General features: G+C 36.6%; 1 pseudogene; it reads right to left on the bottom strand.

Moving 5' to 3' along the window:
- Window positions 1–13,211, bottom strand: part of LOC135216378 (protein suppressor of forked-like) — an 85,223-nt pseudogene that overhangs the window by 18,435 nt on the left and 53,577 nt on the right.

Genomic DNA, 13,211 nt, shown 5'->3' with positions numbered 1-13,211 from the left:
CATCAAAGTCAGTAGAACCTAGGGTTCCAAGCTGGAACTTGGATGTGGTCCCTGAAATTTCTGTCCTCCGAGAAGTTCGAACCACCGCATATGGCTTCATTTCAGATATCAATAGAAAGTGTTTATTTCTGCTATCTCTTGCTATGACAAAAAGGTCAGCGAGTTGCACGCCCTTGAGTCACGAGTTGGCTTCAAAGGAGACTCTGCGATTTGTTCATTCCAGACTCTCTTTCTTGCCAAAAATGAGAAACCCTTCGAATCCCTGGCCCCAGGAGCTTCGAGTAAAAGGACTTACTAGTCTGGTGGGCAGAGAAACAGAAAGATCCCTTTGTCCAGTTAGAGCACTGAAATTCTATCTGGACAGAAAGAAGCGGTTGGGGGGTTCACAACACGGTCTATGGTGCTCAGTAAAGGACCCCAAGAGACCAATGTCTAAAATGCCTTGGCCTTCTTGTTAGAAGTGTCATTACCGAGGCTCATAAGAACTGCATAGATGACTCTTTTAATCTATTAAGAGTGAGAGCTCATGAAGTAAGGGCAATCGCGACGTCTATTGCGTTTCCAAAGGAATATGTCACTTAAAAATATTTTGGATGCAACTTATTGGAGATGCAACTCAGTGTTTGCATCTCATTACTTAAAAGATGTGCGAGTTACGTATGAGAAATGTTATTCTCTAGGTCCGTTTTGTGTCAGCACAGACGGTTCTGGGTAAAGGAGAGAGCACCGATCCTTAAATATGTATACGTAACCCTCTTGTCGGATGTGTTCTTGTTTTATTTCCTGGCATGGAAGTGTCAGATGTCGCACAGGCGGACCTGCACTTCTCTTCACTAGGAGATCGAGTGGACAACTGACTTTTAGAGGGGTACAAAAAATTTTTTTTTGTACTTTTGTATGTGTGATTATCGAGTTTTTGGTTGTTTGCTAAGAGTTCGGGGATGACTCTTGGCAATCTTAGAACTAACACGGGTGTTAGGATCGGGTGATCGGGATCGGTTGTGTGCTCCTTAAAGAAGGCGTGTTGTCATATAAGCGGATTAGCACCCATTGACAAATGCCAGTTTAGGCTCTGACCGTAAGTGGATGAGACCCCATTGACAGACCCGCAAGAACTCTTGGCCGCAGATCACTATCTCGCTAGGCTCTGAGGTGAAGCAGACTCCTGGGCAGTAGCCACGAAGTCTTCCACTAATGAGGTAGGAACCCAAGGTCTATAAATACCTACAACATATGTTGTTTTACCGGTCTAGGTCAAGTTAGCTGTCTCTTGCCCTCCACCAAAGGGTGTCAATCAGCTATGTATATATCTGACAGGTAAGTTGAATGTATGAAAATGATATTGTTATGATACAATAAAGTTTCATACATACTTACCCTGGCAGATATAACGATTGAAAGACCCACCCAGCCTCCCCGCAGGAGACAGGTGGAAGAGAGAATCTGATTAGAAAACGGGAATGGTTCCTAGTCCTGCCACCCAGAGCAGGGCGGTAGATCACCTGACCTACCTGTAGCGAGTGCCGCGAAATTTGAATTTCTGTCGGGGACGACGGAGTCGATAGCTATGTATATATCTGCCAGGTAAGTATGTATGAAACTTTATTGTATCATAACAATATCATTTTCATCAAATTACCTTTAACTGGGTGTTCTCCAGGTATGTATTTTGCTTTAGGCTTGAATGGAATCATCTGTGAGAAGTCTGGTCGAGCATAAGATGGTTCCTGAGAGTCATGAATTGATAAACCTCTAGGGATATTTGGGTTTATGATCATGGCATGTGTGGAGATATCTCGATAACCAATGGCTCTGTAAAAAGTAAGAAGAAAAAATGTTAAAATTAAACTTACGTCATACATATTTCTCATAAACAATACTGTACATACAGTATGCATACTGTACATAATTTTTCTACCTATAAGACTTGTTCATTGCACTCTAAGGTAACTGTTAAATGGATCATTCTCCACTTTCTATTTTTTTTTAATTATGTATGCATGTAAAAGTATCTGTGCTTTTACAGTATTTGAGGCTGTTTAATTAGCCATGGTTCCACATTTTCTTCTTACCCACTTGGGCTGTGCCACAACCTTCGAGCTACAACTTTTCACTATCCTCAGCCCAAGTTTCCCTAATTGTGGTTTAGAGCAAGCATATTTTTATCCATATTTTTCCACACTACAGTATACGTACACATACTTTATTCATTTCCATAAATTATATGTATTTAGATCTGATATCTTAATATATATTCATTTTTATGCTATTCTTATTTGAACTTTTTTATAGTCACATAACATCATTAACATTGTTTTTTGGCTTTTCTGTTTTTTTGTTTACTAAAAAAAATATGGACCTGATCTTTTTGCATGTTGGTAAGGAACAGGCCTATACAATAAAATATAAAATATGAAATAGTAGTTTATAAAAACAGGACATGTATCCCGGTAATGGAGACCCAAAAACCAATGGCAGATATTTTCTGCTGAAAAACAATAATGTGAAATTCAGTTTCTAAGACATAACCAAGTTTTCCAATGAGTTAAGATAAAAACTTACTTAAGTTCAGGCGCTGTGCAAGGGTAAAGGTCCATGAACTTGTAACGATCTACGAGCTGAGCTGTATCTTTGCCTTCAAATTCTTTTAACTGTAGAAAAAAATATGGGGAACACATTACGACACATTACAAGAAAAATGACACCCACAAACATCATGATTAAAAGTGAATACAAATTACTAGCATAAAAATTTTCAAGTGTTTCGTAACATCTAACAGTCTTTTTCAATGCAATAGTATTCCCCACAGATGGAACAACCTTTTCGCTACCTCCAGGTGTAGTGACCACTCTGTCCCCAACACTTGACCCTGACAACTCAACTTGTCTGCCACTAGTTTCCTCTTGCCTGGAATGTATCTGGCTGCGAGAGCACTGAATGAGTTCACTGCCGCCAAGAGAAGTTATATTCTTGTGTTAAATACCAAGAGATAGAAATTATTCATGATTTATGATGAGAAAGAATATGTAACTTGAGAGAGACTGTTTGCCCAGGTACTACCTTTGGGTCAATATGTCAAGATGATTGCCAGTCAGGCATACATCCCGCCCCCTAAGTGAGAAACTTCATAATCGTAAAGGATTGGGAAAAGCAAGAATTGTGCTAAAACCTTATCTAATTTACTATATTTTCCATAATGAATAGATATTTTGCTGTTTACATTAACATGTAGTATTAATATTTGAAAATTAGTAAATCACCTTTTCATAAAAAAAATTATTTATAAAGATACAGTAATTAGTGACTATGTATTGCTCTATGAAAAAATCCTTGAATTTTCCAAGGTATACTATTTGGAAATACATTCTACAGAAAAACATTTGAATAACTGAAGCCGTGAATGCTGAACCATGATCTAGTGGATGTCGACTGTAAAGTTCTTGACAATTCTTGTAATGTTAAGAGCAATAGAAGACTGCAAAACTCTTACATTCACATCTACACTATGGGAGGAGTTATGGGAGTTCCATTTGAGAGAGAGAGAGAGAGAGAGAGCGTAATTGGTGGATGGATGGTTAACGACTGAATTGGCGGTTGGTGAGTTCTGGGTTGTCTGCTGGTGCAGATGAAGTTAGTTGTTAGGATCAGAGTTTTGAATCAGTCTTTAGGCAGAGCCTGTGAAGATCAGCCGTGTCAGCAGCTGTCTGTGAAGTGTTGAAGGCATTGAAAGTCAGTTAAGTTGTGTGTTACTGATTTGTTGTTTAGTTGTTGTTGAGTTTGATGGTTGTTTCCTTTAGAGTTCTTGTGCCTGTGTTGTTAAGATTTGTTGTGCTTGTGAGTTCTTGTTGGGTTGTGTGTGAGTTGTTATAGTTGAGGGTGGTTGTTGTTGTTGTTGGGGGCTGTTGTGGGTTCTTGGTGTGGTTGTTTTCGTTGAGGGTTGTTGTTGGTGAGCTGTAGTGATTCCTTGGTGTTGTTAGTGGGTGTGTGTTGCCTTTTTGTATTGTTGCTTTTTTGTGTTAGTGATTGTTTGTGCAGTGGTCTTTTGTTGTGGTTGTATCCCTTGTTGGTTGTTGTGTTGCTGAGTTGTGGGGTTGTGGTCCTTGGCTGTTATTGTATTGTTGTTGGTTTGTTTATTGTTTGTGACGGCTGTCAGTGTCTCAGCGACCTCAACCAGCGGATAGCACAAAATAGCCCTGAGTATCTGGAGTTGGGTGAGTACACGTTTGTTTTTTTGTTCTGTGTGTAAGTAGATCAATTGTCTTGCATGTATTCCATAGCGTAAGAGGAAAGTGTGACTGAGGGGAGTTTGGCAGCTGGATTGCTTAAGTTTATGTGGGGGGGGTTTTGCCCGCTTGTTATTTGAGCCTGTGATCACACACACAATCCCAAACTCTCATACCTATGTACCTGTTTTTGGAGTCTCACTGAACATGGACTCTATGTAATCTTCCCCCGCAGAGATCCACGAAAGCTATGAAAACAAGTAATGTTATTGAATCTTTCCACTTACCACCAAAAACTATTTTTCAGCCAGTAAAAAGTTTTGATTTATGACCAATTAAGATGTGAAGGAGTCCTCCTGAATTTCATCCTCTACTGCATGCCATCTTGCCTGAAAGTCTATTTTAGTGATCTACTGGCTGAAGCAAGGCTACCTGAAAGTTTTACAAGAGGTTCCTGAAAGACGCATGGTCTCAGGGTTCACGTGGTTCCCTTGGAAATCAATCCCACTCCGGTAGTCTACCAATATAACAAGTTTTTAAAACAAGTTGTATTTTCCATAGCTAACAAAACTGAGGTCTTAACAATAGAATTATTTCCCCGCACAAGCTGGTAACCGGTCGGTACAATCGTAGATTGAAAAGCAAGGAATCTGTGACCTCTGGCAACCCCAACTGTCGTGTGTATGCGGCTGGGAGCCACACATCACACCTTGACTCATCAGCCCTTTCCCGACCACCTTGGAGATACATACACTTACGCTTTCTCCTCTTCCAAGACGGTTCTTTGTTCCTTTTAAAGTTCACTCATGAGTTTCATGAGTCAATCTTTAGGCACTGTACTTAAGAAATCTAAAAGAAATCTAAATTGTGACAAAACTTTTACACTTCATATTCCTCCTGAAGTATGTTTTCCTCACTCATAAGTCTCAGGTTTATCTCAGACAACAAATACTATTCTATAAAATTTTATCTCCTTTGACCTGTTGAGAATGTGACTGTTCCTCTACATAAAGATTTATCCACAAATTATTTTTATAATTGAATTTTTGTAGACAAAAAGCCATCGAAGTTTATACTAAATGGTTTTAAATTCCTTAATATTTACAAAAATTCTAGGAATAAGCAGGCCAACAAAAAATTTTTCAGAAAATAAGGGTGAATATTTCATTTATATGAAGTTTTTCCATTTCTATTGCCAAATAAATTACACTAATTTAAATACTTTTCTGTTTGACTTAACTGATATCCTCTGACATTAATTTAAAAAAAAATTCATTTAAAGATAAAATTACACATATAAAATGGCAATAATTATTAATACTTGATCAATAAGAAGAGAAAAAATAAATTCATTTACCTTTTGTAGTATTGAGCTCTTCTTTTTTCAAACCTTCACTATGGATGCTAAGTCCCTACATTACATTCAAATTCGAGAAAACGATTCCATAAACTACAGTGTTTCTTTCATTTTTTAACTGTCCCAGATGTAATACACGTTCAAACAAAAACTCTCGTGTTGTTATCCTCTGAAATTTAAACAGAAGTTGAAATCATGAAGTCTTACTTGAGACTCAGAGGTCTCTGGAAAAACTAAGCCCTATTAATAATAATAATGAAATCATTGAAACATCATCATGAATCTTTAAAGAAATAGTAGTAGAAAAGTTACCACACATCTGCAGTTTTTGGAATGTTAACGTAAGGAATTAAAGGAATTTTTTGAAATGTTAGTCCTTGACTTTTCATAGACCATAAACTCTTTATTCATACATGAATAATGTGGTTGAATAGTAATAAGGAAGGAGCATCTTCCCTCCTTAACTACCTAGCATACTTCTCCATTACCAAAAATCACCATCTTTACAGGGTTGTGAAATGTGTACCTCATGTCCATTATGGGTTTGCTATTAAAAAAAATAAAAATAACTCTGAAAAACTGTAAAAATTCTTGTTAATTTCCTAAACACTTTTCATAGGCCAGAAGGAAAGATACTGCCTACATCACTAATTAAATTCTGGGGAAAATTAAATCAGGTGGGCAAGTAAAAACAGAATTAAAATTAAGAGCAAGATAATTTGATCTTCTCCATATTAGGTTGGAGGTGAAGATGTCACAGATAAGTGATCTTTAGCAGCTTAAATGAAGTTCTTTCAAAATTAAACAACTAAGGCTTACTGAAGGCAAGACCACGTTATTATCATAGGTTGCAATGATTTTTATTTAATGCCATGATTATCCGTTGTGTCTAATTTAATCTCACTCATCCTTTCCATATCTCTACTAAAGTTAGCTAGGACTTTAGCATTTATGATCACGTTATTATCATAGGTTGCAATGATTTTTAATTAATGCCATGATTTATCCTGTTTTGTGTCAATTTAATCCTCACTCATCCTTTCCAAATCTCTACTAAAGTTAGCTAGGACTTTTCTTAGCATTTATGAGGAGTGAATAGCTCAAAAATAAAAACATTTGCATAATGTAATGTCTTAGTTTCTACGACAACAAGTACAGTATATCTTTGTAAAAAACTAAAAACAGCAAAGAACTAACACTACCCTGTGGAAAGGAGGGGATAGGCCTTAAAGTCTCCACAAAAACTCAGTTGCTGATAGCATAAAAAAGCTAGGAAGATCTAGTATGTAGCTTATAATACCTTACACCATGAAGTTGATATACTATATGTACCGTATATACTCAAGTAACGTGCGATCTCGCATATCATGCGACCCCCAAAATTTTCACCAATAAACAGTGGTTTTGTCATGTATCTCATGTATCATGCGAGTTCCTTTTCCGAGGTCAGTTCATAAGGTTGGTGGTTTAGCGTGCTAATGGCCGAGTCGTTCAGATGTGTGCTGCTGCTAGTGAAGTTACGGTAATTCTCTTACTAATCTCGAGAATTGAATAGAAGATCTCAAGATTAAAAAAGAATACCAAGATAATAAAATAATTGTAAATAACACGCCTTGGAGTCCTAAATCATTCTCTCTCTCTCTCTCTCTCCTCCCCTCTCTCTCTCTCTCTCTCTCTCTCTCTCTCTCTCTCTCTCTCTCTCTCTCTCTCAGAAATAAATACTGCAATTTGAGTCTTTCACCAACGGGTATCAGTAAATGTGTAGACATTGTGTGCGTGTTTAAAAAAGTGTAGTGCACACATTCCGATGTTTCGGTTTTTGTTTTTGGAATTTTTCAATTTCGAAATGTGAGGTCAGATGCATAATCAAACAAACATCACTACTGCAGAAAAAAAATTCCCTTTATGTTTTTCATTATTGTATTTATTAATTACTGTTTATTTAAATAATATTAATATAATACTGTTACATGAATGTGAGATAATTAAGATCACCTATAATAAAATAGTGGGACAATTAATATCATATGTTCACTAATAGCTATTATTTTCAAAACAAACATTCCGTAAAACTACCAAAAAATATATGTACATAACAATCAAAATCTAATGTTTTTGCAGTTCAACTTGTGAATTTCAACAATAAGTATGACTACATAGTATATTTCACCATATCGATCTTGCAGTTGAAGAGTCGTAAAATTTTGAGGATGGTCCGGGAAAAGGATTTGTACTTTGTGATTACGTATCGCTACAACACCAGCGGTATTTTCTACACAATTTTGATGAGCATCGCTACGACAAACTGGTATTTTTCATACCACTATATTGATGACGCTCGCTAGACACGGATTTTTCATACCATATACATTAAAGTTAAAATGATCATATTATATTATTATTTTCACGAAGAAGTAATTATATAAAGAAAATTATCGAGTAATTTTTTGCCGTCAGCAGTCAGAAAATCACGAACATGGTAACGTTCAAACCTAGTGTCATCCACGGCATATGTCTATAAATAGAACAGAAGCAGAGGGCAGTCATTGGATAACAGATCTCCATGGCTACCACCAGCCAATCAGGTGTTAGTTATACTACTCTGTGAATTTCTTAGAATGAACGTTTACACGTAACACACGGGAAGCTAACGATGATGTGTGTGCTTTGCATACAGTACGTAGTTTTTGTTTTGATTAGTGTATTTTACTGATTACATGAACTCACTCTCTCTCTCTCTCTCTCTCTCTCTCTCTCTCTCTCTCTCTCTCTCTCTCTCTCTCTCTCTCTCTCTCTCTCTCTCTCTCAGGAAAGATACCGTCATACCGTCAATTCAATTTATCAGTATCTTCCTGATAGACAGAGTAAATATTTAGGACTCCAAAGCTTGGCATATGTCAATTATTTTATTATCTTGGGATTTTTGGTTAATCTTGGGATTTTCCATGGTCAACTCTTGGGATTAGTAAGAAAAATGCGATTATTTGAGTAGCGCACACCCAAATGAATCGGGGTAAGCCTAGCACGCCAAACCATAGTATTTACAAAATGAGCGGAGCTCTCTGGCTGGGCTGTTTTGGTCCACATGTTTGATCGCATATCTGCCAAATTTATAACAACAAGAGATAAAAACCATTTCTCCCCATTACAGATATCAAATATTATCTTTTCCGTTGCGCAGAATTCTAAATAAATTACGTAGGTTCACGATTGATAAAGTTTTTTATGCAATGACAAGAAACGGAGTCAGATATTCTATCAACAGGGCATCTCATTTTGGTGCTGTTGCGAATATTTCAACCAATTCTACGTGCGTTTAAATCCCTACTGACTGTACAGTCTGGAGGCATTTCTCCCTTCTACACATATCTTGATTTCTTAATATCGTAGGTATAGAATAAAAATTGGTGAGCAAGGAAATATGAAATAAAGCATAACAGTAAGTTTGACGAGTGAGAAAATAAACAATCGTATACAGACAGACTCTCTCTCTCTCTCTCTCTCTCTCTCTCTCTCTCTCTCTCTCTCTCTCTCTCTCTCTCTCTCTCTCTGAGAAAATAATAGATAGGAAACAATGACTGAATATTGCTTGAATGCGATATGGCAAAGTTTTGGCCCTGACTGAAGAGTGGAGTGACTTTAAAATTTGACCACCGACTTACAAGTTATTCCTGGTCATCTCACAGCCATAGATAGACATCAACTTCACAGCCGAGAAGGGCAATCGTATACGAAATAAATAGGTATGGAAAATGCGAAATGCGGGCCTATGTTGTCCCATAAAAAAGCTCTCGCTCGGGACAGCTGTAAGATTCAAGAGAGAGAGAGAGGCCGAATAGGAAGGAGATTAAAGTACTGGGAAGGAAAAACCCTTATAATCTTATAATTATAGCCTCGGGGTTTGTCTCAAGGACATTCAAAGGTCTGTCACACACGGGCAGTTGTTGTTTTTGTAAAATTAGCATAAGGGTAGATCTTTAAAAGCCACGCCAGAGAGCTCGCCACGGTGACAAGACTATACCTTCCATATGAATTGACGATGTCCTATACGAAGATGCAGGAGATGAGGATGAAATGATCAAAGATCTGGAAGATGACGAATATGATGACTGCCTTGATGGCAAAGAATTCAGAGCAGTATTTGATGATACGGACACGGAGAGCGACTTTTGGAGGATTTTAGTTTATTAATTTTATGCAATTTTTTTTACTTTAATAAATTTTCACTTACCTGCATATCCTAAAAGGAAAATAATAGTTCAAGTAACAAATGTTTCTTTATTTAAAATGAGTAAAACAAAAAGTAAAAAAAATCCTTCGGTGTTGTGCCTTAACTGATTTGGAAATTATAGATGGTTAGTCTAGAACAGTTAAACATGTTGTATAAACCAAAATAATGCAAATGGCACACGATCGCTCTTTTGTATTATAAAATACAATAGTAATATGAGAATGCATACATATTATTGGATATAGTGAAGTACAAGTAAAACATAACTTTTTAAAAGATCTACTGTTTTCCTCCGGTAGTAACTATCGCGATCTGCCGATCTGGGAAAGCATAGACGGTACGCGTAATTTTATACCGCGTGTATGATGCGACCCCTTTAAAATTAGCTTCAAAATTAGGTTTCAAAAGTCGCATAATATGCGAGTATATACGGTAAACCTTATTATTAACTACCACTGAAAATATTAAAATAAATTTTAATATATCTAAGCTCATCCAGTGAAAAATTTGTCTTGGATGTTTCTCTTTACACCTGAAAAGTAATCACAGGTATCGACAGTGCTCAAACTGGTAGAAAAGATCTCCAACATCTAAACAAAACAAAAAAAATAAGGTGAAAACCTTGGAGTCCAGGTTATTTAAAGTCTTTTGAATGTTATCTAAAGTCTTTTGAATGTAACAGTAAACTACTGAAAACACAAAAATTAAACGATAATGAAGTGACATGGGCACAATGATAATGGATGAAACTCCTAAGAATATCATTTTCAAAGAAACCTATGACACAGGTCTCTTTAACAGAACAACTTTTAACAACTACTAACAGTTTCAATTAAAAGTTCTTACATTTGGAGGCTACAAATATAGGGGAAGTGAAACTTTAATGATAAAATTGTGACATCTTTATGCCATTATGGGATTAGCATTTAAAATAAACAGAAGAATAATGCTTGGCTGACCCAGGTGGACTAAACAAATTTATAATCACCTATTTCTCACCAAGTGGTATTCAAATGTTTACATTCTTGTTATGATTATGTGGGGAGGCTGGGTGGGTTTCCACATCAACAGAGGGTAAGAATTTCCTTTTGTGCAGCTAGAGAAGCATCAACTCAGCCAACTAAAACCTTTTTTAAAAGGAAAAAAACTTCTAAACACTTTTACCTATAATACAACCCTCCCTGATAAGTACATACTGCTGCCAGATGGTGGATCCACAGCAGGGTATAAGGTCCTTGTAGGGATACTGGTCAGAAAACCCTTACAGGAAAAAAGGACTGTCTCATAGAGTACCAGTGACTCCTGTGCCAGAATCAAAAGCCCACAACTGACAGTCCAAAACTTGAGACAAAAACTACTTTCAGATACAAAGTTACATTCCTATGTACCTGAACCTCAAGCCCATACCCAGAAGATAATCCTGCACCTTCAAGGTTTCCTGCAACAAGTTGACATATAACTCCTTCCCATTAATGGCAACAACACAGAGGATGGATTGGGACATGGAAGTATGCATCCTACATAAGTGATAAAAATCATCCATTCATCCTTGTGGAAGGCTGCCAGGACTCTATTTCAAAGACTCAAGATGAAGGACCAGTGGGAAACATCCAATACTGGTCTCCAGGGCCTCTCAGATGTTGATATGTTGATGACATAATGCAAAGCAGAAAACAAACACAATACTGTGCTTGTTTTCTAACAGGTGATTATGCAGTCCATCTAGGTCAGCCAAGCTTTAATCTTTTGTTTATTCTGTAACCTGATCACACCTACTGGCATGAAGATGTAAGCTAACTTTAACAGAAGTAAGATTCATCGCAAGTAATTGTAATTTAATGTACTCCTGATGCAAGAAATTACTTTTTCATTAAAAGCATACATTATCATAGGGCCAATTCAAGCAAACTACCATATTGGAATAAACTTACCATTCAAATGAGAAAGATAGTCAACATATGCCATAATATAATCCGCATTGTCTGGGCATTTCTTGAGACCAAGTTCAAATATTCTAAAGGCAATATCTTTATTTTTTGTACAGTAATACTCTATTAATGCAGCTGCTACATAAACGTGGAATTTTGTGCGAGGATCTCTCGGGCTTTTTGAACACATCCCTCGTCGATTTGATACCTTCTGCTCGGCGGGCAAATTTCAGGTACTGAATATATGCCTGAAATACAGATCCAATAATAAAGTAATCTTGTATTTTGCCTTGCAAAAGAATAAATAAAAATTCAATATTCAAATCTACAGCATTACTTGCAGTCAGTTATGTAAGGACAATTTTCTTATAACCATACATACTACCTTATTTCTCATGATGCAAGCTTATAATAAAAGGTACCAAACTTTGCAAGAGTAAAAGAACCACTTACCAATGTTGGATCGACATCATCCATTTCAATATATCTTGGTATATTTTATGAAACTTCTTGATAACGTAAACGAGATTCTTCAAAGTCAGCATAAGCAAAATACAGCAACTGATTCTTCCTTAGTGGCCCTGAAATTGCCCTTTCATATATCTGTGCTGCTTCTTCACTGAAAATCTTACTGGCATTTACATCCTGTACAATGGTGAAAAAAAAAAAAAGCACTGAAACTCACAACAAAACATTATCAACAAAGAACATGTCATGAAATACTGGATTCCAGACATCTGGTTGAAAAAAAAGGTGACCCAAACATAAGAAGAGATAATATCCTGTCATTAAGGTTTGCAAAACAGCCACATAATGATGTGAGTCTACTGTTCTCATCTTGTTAGGAAGCAGCTAAAGAATGATATTTCAATACCTTGAACTTTCCTGAATACATGCATGTAACTCGTACGTACTAGGGTCAGGGGATGAGCAGAGCTCCACTATCCTAACAGGATAAACTTCATAAGTTAGATTAGCTTAGGTTTGGTCAGAACAGGTAAAGAAGTGTAGTACACATTTTGTTTTAAGAATATATCTGAACTTCAATTACCTATATAATAATAATTACAAAATACTGATCAGGATAGGCTATAAAGATTATTAATTCCTAGACTATAAGCTATGAGAGTTTGCCTTGGGATATTGTTTCTTAGTGGAAGGGCAGAACCCCAAGCTGTCCATTAAATTGAGGAGGGACTGTAATATAAAAGTATCCTTACTATATTTAACAAATGACAAATACAAACTATGAATATACTTACACCTTTTTCTGATAAGAGCTTGGAAGATTCTTGTAGGAATAGTGCTGCTTCATACCAGATGTCAGGATGATGAGAAAGACATAACAGGCATTGCTCGTATGCAAATCGCACTCTCTTTGTCACTAATGTTTGGTCATCTGTGCGCAAAGGATTGTCCTTTTCCCATCTGATATACCGTTTCCATATTTCAACCTAAATAATGAGTAATA

Source organism: Macrobrachium nipponense, chromosome 6 (genome assembly GCF_015104395.2).
Source record: "Macrobrachium nipponense isolate FS-2020 chromosome 6, ASM1510439v2, whole genome shotgun sequence".
NCBI lineage: Eukaryota > Metazoa > Arthropoda > Malacostraca > Decapoda > Palaemonidae > Macrobrachium > Macrobrachium nipponense.
Note: the sequence above shows the minus strand (reverse complement) of the source record. Positions and strands in the feature narration are given on the sequence as shown.